Source organism: Dysidea avara, chromosome 7 (genome assembly GCF_963678975.1).
Source record: "Dysidea avara chromosome 7, odDysAvar1.4, whole genome shotgun sequence".
Taxonomy (NCBI): domain Eukaryota; kingdom Metazoa; phylum Porifera; class Demospongiae; order Dictyoceratida; family Dysideidae; genus Dysidea; species Dysidea avara.
The window spans coordinates 28814187-28825062 of NC_089278.1; the positions used below are offsets into that span (position 1 = coordinate 28814187).

A 10876-nucleotide genomic window follows, 5' to 3' on the forward strand; every position below is an offset into this window, starting at 1 on the left:
CTTCAATTCTTAATGTTTTAAGTAGTGTGTAAAATCCAAAGGGGGTTCCTGAAATCCCTGGAAACCCCCTCGGTACGCCCCTGAAATTGAACTGCATTGTACGGTACAGTACTAGCTAATCACAAGGCTATAAAAGGCAGATGAACTATATTAAATATTTGCCTACAAATTAATGTCCAATTGACTTATTTCTATACACAAATAACTGTTTGGCATTATTAGTAAATATACAGTAAATATACAGTTGTATATATTTGGTATTATTTTGCTATTCTGCTATATAGTTGTTACATATAATGTAAAATTATTTTGATTTCCATGCACCTTAGTACAATAAGTACTTACACAGTATCATGTGGTATCAGGCTAATGGCCTAAACAAATTTTCAATCTAACATATCAAATAGTATAGTAGTACTGTTTAAGTAGGGTTTGTATCAAAAGTGACGTGTGCCGCCAAAAATACTGCCTTAAACCAGCTTAGAAACTTCTTACATGACGAAAATCACTTTTACAGAATATTAGTCCATCTAACATCAAATGCAGTGTTAAAAACAAGAAAACACTTACTGGCGGCTGGATATAGAATTTTAAAAGAATCACCAAAACTTGAAATTTCATCTCACTCACTTGCTCCCTCACTCACTGGCTTGCTCCCTCACTGACTGACTGACTGACTCACCACAGTCACAAGCCTAGAGCCCAAATGAAGCAGCACACGGTCACCATTTTACGCCACAACAACAAACTCCAGGGGCAGATCCAGGGGGGCAGTGCCCCCCCCTTCAGAATTTTTTGGAGTGTTGCTCATTGAACATAGCTAGGCACTTTAGACATAATTCAAACATTTTTATGCAGTTTATGACTATGTGTAAATAGACATATAGTAAATGTGTCAGTAGCAAATTGTTACGCATATTGACATAACACAAGGAGAACTAGGTGGGATAAAGCACCCTCTATGTTTAGAAATTGAGATACTCTAATAGAACAGTCATTTACTCTAATAAAGCAGTCAATAGTAACATAATTATAAAACACTGTTTTAACAACTAAAAACTTGTAGGTAATGACTCTATTCACACCCTAGTGATTATATTTAGAAATTCTCTGGAGATGCAGCCGGCTGCACACCAAATGCCAGGAATATCTATATCCTTAAAGTTTTTTGTGATGCTTGTACAGGGGACCTTATGCACATTCTAAAATTTTCAACTTAATTTCAGCCAAAATTAGCACCAAAATCATTCTCAAAAGGTCTGTTTTTCAAAATTTCTTCTTGGACTTTATAGCTACTAACAGCTCAGCATTGATTTTTTTATAAGCATTTATAAATTTTATTCAAAATTGCCACCAAATTCAATCTCACAATGTTAAGTTTTCAAAATTTCATTAGGGAGTAGTTTAAACTAATTCTCTGGTTTTCATCTCATTATCTTCCAGTGTTTGAACTATATCAACAAATTTCAGTCAAAATTGTCACCAAATTCAATCTCAAAATGTTAATTTTTCAAAATTTCCTGGGGGGGGGCAACCCCCCTAGAAAGCTCATGCGTCGCATTTCACAGAGTGTGCAAAAGCACACAGTGGAGTGATTTCTACCTGTGTGCCCCCCCCTTAGCAAAATCCTGGATCTGCTCCTGCTTACTCACCAGTGGGATGTGCCTTTTGGGATTCTGACCAGTGTACACCCTGTGTGCCTTGTCTTTTCTTTTATCTTCTGTCAGACTGCTTGTCTTCTTCATCCAATGAAACCATATTGAGGCATTAATTTTCCATATCAACACTTTCTTTATTAAGCAGCATATAGACACCAAAAAATTATTCAAGGCGCTTAGACTACACTACTGTGTGGAGATACTGGTACTCCATGATAGGCCACAAGATCATGCTCAGTCTTTTTTCTATGTATTATCAATCTACTGATCGAGACCACGATGACCATGCCCTTTTTATGCTAGCTGTATTTGTGACCACACCCTTTTTGGGCAAGCACACATGACTCGAGGTACCCTAATACAGCAGTCACCCTAATGGAACAGCCACATGTTTATAGCTAGCTGTTTAACAAAAAAAACTAAACAAACTAGTATATTAAATTTAAAAGTGAAGTAGGGATCGAAGCAATAAAAAGTAGTGAAACAAGAGATAAACAATGGTAGCTATTACAGCATAGCTCAGTGGGAAATCCCAAATTCGGCATTAAATCCCTACTTTGGCAAAATAATTGTTATACCATGCCAAAGTAGGGATTTCCTACTGAGCTATGCTGCAATAGCTACCATTGTTCATCTCTTGTTTCACTACTTTTTATTGCTTGGATTTCACTTTTAAATTTATAAATTTTAATATACTATTCAAGGCTATAATACACACTTGAAGAGTAGGACATGAGTCTGCTGTTCACCAACTATGGCATATATACCAGTTATATATGGAATTTTATCAATTGTCTTCATACATAAACCTTGGACTGAAATTTAGATCCCAGGTTTGGCTCCAGTCATTTTCACTGCTGATATGAAGACCTCTGTATGTATTATTGTAGAGCCATATATAGTAACAGCCATACTCCAAAGTAATAGTATCTGTTACATAAAGGATTTAATTGCAATTGTTCAGCATATACATACAATTGCAACTTCTAAGAATTCCCACCATTTTTGATATAGTCTAATTTTATCATAAATGCTGCTGTATCCAAACATGAGTAATTAGTGGTGAAGTGAGCACTAGGTAAGTTTCAGGTGTAGACAAGTTCAAGGCTATAAATTACAAGCTTTTGAAGGTTATGACTGGCTTAGGCTTGAGTCTATTATGCTCCAAAATTTGCCTATTATGCTTTTTGGTATTTCCCTGCCTATTATGCTTGATTTTATGCTTTTTAGAAATACATTATGCTTTTATTTTGTATGCTTTTTCTTTGTGCAGAGAAGTTCTTCATATGATAGAATGTAAATGGAGAAGTATCAGTTCAATTGCAACATACAAATAGTAGCAATAGCTTGAAATTGGATGTGCTACAGAGTTGGTAGGCATATTAGAACTGGGGTGCATATCTATAGTCCCTCAAAAGCTATAAGGATTTTTTTTGTCTAATATCTTTGTAGCTTTGTATGCAAATAATTATGTAGAAAATATTATGCATGGTTTCTGATTGATCTTGATTTGTAGCAACTGGTATTCAAAGGACAGCAACTGCTCAGTGTAATATGTGACTAGCATTTGCAGCACCATGCCAAGTACCTATTAGCTTCCTGGGGACAAACACTTTAATATGCGATGACTGTTCTATTAGAGTGTTTCACTGACTGTTCTATTAGAGAATCTCAATCATTTTGAAATAGTTTCCTGGTTTGATATTCACCCCAGACTCACTGCGGAGACTTTATTTTCAATGTCCAGATATTCACTAGCTATACTGACCCACCATTAACTTTACTATCATCAGAGCTCTATTGTATCGTCTTCCAATGAAGCTTCCAATAATCATAATCATCATATCACATTTTCTTCATTATCAGAAATGACTGAAGCTCGCCTAAACTGCTTTGCCATGCCTTGGTACTAGTTGGCACATGACTACATGTGACCTATGAAACTCAAACCCACAATGAAAAGCATTCATTCTGTCGAGTGCAAACTTGTAGTAGCTAAGACTGTTACAGTAGTGCATTTTTCTACTCTTCATTTCACCATCCAAAACAGGCTAGCCATTGAATTTGTGACTGCTAGCTTAGCTATAGCAGAAGTTACACTTAGTGTGGCAGAAATTTGCCAATTATGCTCTTAATTATGCTCCATTATGCACTTGTCAATTTCATGCCCCACCCCCCACCCGGGGGGAATACAGGGGATTTGACAAATCGTGGTGTCAAATTCTCCTCTACTGGGGCAAAATCGGCTGTCAAATCCATGCATGGGGATTTGACAACACCTCAAGAATAACTAAGCGCATATTTCATGCATGCGACTAGTATTTTAAATAAACCTACCCTGTAGCTAGCAGGGGCGGATCCAGGAGTTGGCAAGGGGAGGGGCACAAACAGGCTAAGTTGTAAGTGGTTGGGGAGAGCCAGATTCTCTAGTTCAGTGCTGCATTTTTGAAGTAGCAAATAATCACCTCTTAGTAGTGTCTCACTGTTGATTTTTACCATTTTGGCCTTTTCAGATAGTTGTAAAGTCTTACAAGTTGTTTTAAAGGCCCTGAATGTCTTAAACAACTGCGACGCGATAATTATTTTTAGAGGCGCTTAGTACGTACGAAGGTGCTGAAAGACAATTTCACGGTTAGTTTGACTTTGGTTCGTTTTGATTTCAGGTGAAATTGTAATAAATGCTAGTAAAATGTGCATATTTTCATGAGTTTCTTGGCCTGACAAAGTTTAGTTGCTATTTTAATCAGAAGTATGGCTGGCTCCTCCACTAGGTTAGGGAGGGTGGGGGGGTGGGGCATGAAATTGACAAGTGCATTATGCCAGCATTATGCTTTATGTTTTTCATCCCCTATTATGCCAATAATCATGCCGGCATAATCGACGCAAGCCTAGACTGACCGCGGCTGTCGGTGACTGGTTTGTATTCTTATATAGCTAGAACAACACAAAAATTTTCATTTGTATAGTGTGCTTCACTATTCAAGGCTGTCTATATGGCTGTCAATGCTTTGTTTCTGATGCTAGTGTTCATTACCATAGGTCAGCTTCAGAGAGCTGACGTTGTATCAGAACATTAGCTATTTATATAAAGTGAACACAATGTTCAACTATATATTCATACAGCAGTACATAGGGTGGGGACTATTCTACGGAACGGAACGGAACGGAATGATGGACTAAACTGCGGAACGGAATGCTTTCTCAGATTGAAGCTTGCAGCTTACCATTGCTGTACAAGTTATCAGTGGCACTTCCAGCAGGTAATCAAACGTACCCCAAGAAAGATAAAACGAATTTAAGGATCGATTGTGGGTTCTTGTTGGTTGTCATCAGTAACGAAGTACTAATTGTGGGAATAGCTGACTCAGTGATTTCATCTTCGGATATATCAAGTAGGGAACTTAATGCATGACTTGTTTTTACTAGTATGTGAGACTTGACTTTAGAATGTACAGTCTGAGGCCCAGCCTTTCTAATCGGCATAAATCAGTATGTGTATAGCTACACTACAAAGGAAACAAGTATGGTGACAATCTGAATCAACTCAGTCTAAGCAGAATCTAAAGGAATTTTGTGCAGTGTGTGAGGAGCAAACATTCAGATACCTCAAGGAGGCTATATTGTGTGAACATCAATGATTCATTAACCTAAGTCTAAGTAGCTAAAGTCTTTGAGCAGGCTGTAGGACCAGGTGTCCTACAGACCTTCAGCACTTGTGCTGTAAAGCATTAATAAAAAAAAACCAAAAAAAAAACCGAGTAGTGGACTATTGTCAGATATCTCAGCCTGAGTACTGAGTTGAATTCTGGATGGGGTCTATTTTACAGAATGGAATGCTTTCTGCATCAACTTGCAACTTGGCTAGCTGCTATCATTGCTGAAATTGCATTTTATCAGTGGAACCTCCAGGAAAATGGAATAGGATAATTATAAAACATTAATTAAGTGATTGTTTAGGTAATCATGACTTTATTCAGTCTAATAAACAGAATATATGGTTGATTGAGTGAGGTATCACTTTCAGAATGTTCAGACGACCAGTGATGAGATGCATGGATTCATCGAATTTTTGTTGTGGTTGGAGACATTAAATATCCAAAAGCAAACTGACTATAACATTAATTCACTTTCTTTATATTTTCTCAATTTTGAGCCTGTATACAAATAATTGAATTTTCCTTGTCAATAGAAATCCTAGAATAAGATGGGAGAGAAACTTATCTTTGTTTACCTATACTGTACAACCAAGAGTTCGTAATACTGATTTGTATGGGGAGAGTGTCTAACTCTCAGTATGGCCTGTACAAACACCCTGCATAAAGTTCACCTTTCATCAAATCAACACCTTTACTGGGGGATAGAAAACTGTTGATTAGTGTTGCTGAAGAAGGTAAAGCCTTTGTTCTGAAATAAGGCTGAGGTGTTACTTTAAGCAGGGTGTTTGGTGAATGCATTCAAGTTAGACACTCTCCACCTTATTATGAACTCTTGGTACAACTTCGAAGGAAAATGAAGAAAACATACAGATGAATCAATAAAATCACTACAGTAAGGTGAATTACAGACTAGTGAGATCTTGGTTAATTAATGACAGTGGTTGGAGATTAAGTGTGGTAGCTTCTTGTTCTTGAATATGTTGCAAAGTGGAAGTACAAATCAAAATGGGATATCAATTTCATTATGAAAAACTTGTATACATAAATAATCTAGCATTACTATTTCATTTGTCCTCCACTTAAACATGCTACAACAGTACTAGTGTCAGTACATTGGCAGTGAGTCTACCTTGAAATTTCAACTCTAGAGTAGATCCAACACAAGACAGCCCGCACTGTAACAAATACATGTGATCTTTTAATTCAGCTGGCTCTTTCCTGTTACCAGTATCTTCCTGCTTGCTTTATTTATACACTGACTTATGACTTGAAAGACCGGCCCAGACTGTTTTCTAAAGTCTAAATAAGAAAAACAGCTCACATAAAGTTCTCTTCCATATGGATGAACATCATTGATACAGCTCATCCCACAATAATACTTCGTTACTAATGACAACCAACAAAAACCCACAATCGATCCGTTAATTCTTTTTATCTTATGTTTAATCACCCACTGGAGATGCCACTGCTAACTTATAAGGGAAGTTTCAGCAATGGTAAGTTGCAAGCTTCAATTTGAGAAAGCGTTCCGTTCCGTGGTTTAGTCCATCATTCCGTTCCGTTCCGTTCCGTTCCGTTCCGTTCCGTAGAATAGTCCCCACCGTACATAGCTATAGCTGAAACAGAGCCCATTCATATTACATAAACCGAATTACAGTTACGCATAAATATCCGTGGTTGATCTTATAGCTATGGTGTGTTTTATTACTGCACTAGAGTGGAGTTTTGTGCTTGTTAGTTGTTCTTGCTTGAATAGTTGCTTAAGAAACCTACAACAACAGATTGCACAAATTCCTCCAGATTCTCTTGAGCAAAGCATTTGACTGAAACTTCACACCCTCATCAAGTCTACCATATTTTATCTCACTCCACCAATCTGTACTACTACTACTACTACTGCACTGATTTGTTTTCAGTAGCTACAGAACCACCAAACCTCATAGTATTCAAATTAAATGTAATAAGTTTACATAGCTGCCTAGTTAGGACTTCAAGCCATAAATGGGTAGAAATTCTTGTTTAGCATTCTTGTTTTATTTGACAACATTTGTGACTTTTGCAAATGTGTTTGAATACTTAGAGACACATGATAAATTCTCTTACTCATCACTCCAATTATTACGTGTGTCTATTCCAAAGTACCACGAAACTTGTTTGATCTTATAGTACAGTGACCCAATCCAGACCATAACTGTGCTAATGTGTTGGTGATGCAGAGCTACTGTAGTATATGACAGTGTGTACCGTACATGTAATAGTAGTATCATGGGTCTGTGTGATATATGCACCCGAGCATGAGAGCCCAATAGCAATGGTATACATATCAGGTAAGACAAGAGCATTTGATGCAATTAACATACAATGCTTATCAGGGTGTGTAGTTATAAATCAACTTATGGCTTAGCATTCCTGGAATCACACATATCTTTATTACTGTTGGACCCTGAAATTTAATTAAATAGCTACTCGTTGGTACTCTAATGGACCCAGTTGGGCCCTTGGCTCAGATAAAATGTATGACTTCTGATTGGTAAGGTTGCAGTTAACTGAGGTTATAGCATGGGACCTACCTGTACCATTGCTAGTCAGGTGGCTGCTAAATAATTTTCACTGTAATTTTTATAGCACCGGAGGAACTAAGAGAAAACAAAGACCACACACTCAAGATGATGAGCTCGCAACAAGAGATGCGTAGTGGAGAAGTAAGTGTGTAATGCATCATGCAATCGCATGTGATCTGTAATAATATTATAGGATATTGTACCAGCAGGACTCAACAAGTTGTGATGTATACACTGGATCACATGATCTACCAGTGATCACATCAACTTCCATCTACATGTCAATTTTTAACCTATTGTACTTGTCAGCTTACTATAGAAAAATGTTCAATGCTGTACAGCTAGTGGGTGGATTTTTTTGTGCGGATATAGTAAATATTTCAGGATCTTAAGTGAATTGTTGACACTAAGGCCAGGCAAACTTGATTACTTGTTTCTCATCTACAAAAATTCGGATTTCTATGTGGGCAGGAGGTCATTTTTCATTATTCATTATTAAAGAAAATACTCCAAATCAAGCTGTATGATACCATAAAGGTTAGATAAAGCCTAGCACTTACATTTTACCACTGTTTCTAAGGTGCAAGTGACATTTGCTGTACTGTAAAATGATAGCCAGTTTTTAGCATCAAAATACATGTGCATGTGATTGATCACAGCAATAGTGAAATTAGAGGCGGTGAGGTAAAAAAAAGGGATGCAGGTGGGAATGAGAAACAAATAATCAAGTTTTCCTAGCCTAAAATAGTTGCTAGCTACTTAGCAGATGGATTGGCAACTTGTGAGGAATATTTAAAGAAGCCATGTACATGAAGATTCTTCTCAACAGTAACTTGTGTGATAAATCTGCATTAACAGGCAAGGAGTAGAGCATTCCATTGTGGATTTTTTAGAGTTTCTATGGAGACCTAAGGTCATTCCCATTGCAGTTATAGGTGACTGTTCTATTAGGGTTAAAACTGTTGTCACTTGACTGCTTTATTAGGGTATTTTGATTGTTTTCATCTACATCAAATCATTGTCAGAGAAAATTCTTTCAGTGTCATTGCCCAGCATATTATACAAATATCACATTATCATTTTTCTGCTCCACAGTGAATAAAGCTCCTTCTGTTTTGCCATGTGTGCTCATCAGGGGAATTTTTTTAGCTTCTTATGGTTAATGTGAAGCCATTGTTGTATGACTTATCAAAGTACCATAGAAGGCAATGTGTACCTATGACAATATATAGAAGCCCTGTATACGGAACCCTCAAGCCAACCTTTTAAGTGCTGGCTAACTTTACTTTCACAACACAAACCTGTCAGGGTAGCTACTATTGGAGAGAATAGCACTAATAACATTTGAGTAGTATTTCACTGGTGTTGTGGGTCTTTTTGGTTGGTAGAAATAAATCATTGGACTACTAAAATACACTTGAGGTTTGACATGCAATCTGGTGATAGGAGAGTCTCACAATTGAGAGTTTGTGAATAATAGAAGTATGGTGACTATTATTCAAGAGTGGCACCTTCATTACAATTCAGGGATGGAAATTTGCTAGTTGTGGCTCTTAAGCTTGTCAAGCCAATAGCGTACATATTTGAGCAGGATGAGAGTTTACCGGCTCTGGGCTTTACTAAACTTACCTTCTGTCAGTATGTTTATTTCTATATAATACTTTTGTTCTGGTGATGTTTTATTAGCTTCTGTGAATATTAGAGAGTGGTATATGTTAGCTAGAGATTACTTTATATTATGACTAATAGCAATAGTTGCTGCTAATAATTGTTACTTCAGATAAAATGTGTTTCAATTTTCATGAGTAGAAATCACAGATAAAATGTGTTTCAATTTCCTTGTATAGAAATTTTGGATAGAACTGTATTTCAATATCCTTGAATAGAAATCACGGTTGCTAGCTTCACTATACTACACAAAGTGGTGTTGAGAGATTACAGATTGTATCGTGCACAACTGGGTATACGTATTGTTTACAAGGATATGAGTCAAAGATATATATACCCATATGGTCAAATGTTAAGCCATTCACAGAATCAGTTGGTGCTTTCATCACAAAATCTGTTATCTTTGCTGCTTCACACATTAGAGACATTGATGGTAGCCCAACCAGTGTGGTAGTACGCAAATCATTTATTTGAACAACATCAAAAATACCATGTTACAAAGTGTTGACTACACTGGATTATTAGCCATGTGGCTTCTGGTATGAGGTGAAATTAGCACTGAAGTGTATAACCATGAATAGGAGGTAGCTTTACTATAAACAATCAACCCATCCCAATTTCATTACAGAATTGAAGTCATAATTGAAACAGTTACTTTAAACTTCTTGGCCACCTTAATCATGCATTAATTTTAAATTTTAGTATGCACATATTACTTGTTTCTATACAGCTGTTCCATAATTCAAACACCTGTAAAAGTAAGCTGGCCAATAGATTAATGATTGATTGATTGATTGATTATTACTTTAAACTCCTGGACCAGTGCATCTAGTTTCACGAGTTAATCATAAAGGTTTTAGCTTCCCTTGTGCTGTGTGTATTATCATCCTAGTAAGCAAGCATGCCATGCTCCAGTGAATGTCTGGATACATTTGTATGAATTGTGACTGATGTCATTCTCAGAAGCACTGCAAAATGAGAACTTCTCCATGAGCATCTGTGATCCATAAAGAAGCCCATGTTAAAGCAGTGTTTATTTTCCTTTGCAATATCTGAACATTATGCAGCATGAACGATATCTAGTTCTTACTCTAACAAAATATTGTTGCTACATTTGGTCATAAAATATATGCTCCAAATCCGTCCACCTATATCCATGTGAGTTCCGTGTGTACTTGTTTAGTAAATTGTTCTGCCTTTGTGGCAAGTGTCACATGTTGCAATTATACAACTCTGAGTAATGTAATTTAAGAAAGATTAGTTAGCTGTTCCAAATCTGGCATCCTGTGACCATAGTTAGTCAAGCTTACAGCATGTTCTCACAACACACAAG

At 36.8% G+C, this 10876-nt stretch overlaps 1 long non-coding RNA gene across 1 annotated transcript; it reads left to right on the plus strand.

The window, feature by feature from the left end:
* Positions 1–4783: 4783 nt before the first annotated feature.
* LOC136262295 (uncharacterized) lies at positions 4784–5299 on the plus strand. Its single transcript, XR_010704168.1, has 3 exons — positions 4784–4918; positions 4992–5050; positions 5105–5299. It is a non-coding gene; the product is annotated as an uncharacterized lncRNA (long non-coding RNA).
* Positions 5300–10876: the final 5577 nt, after the last annotated feature.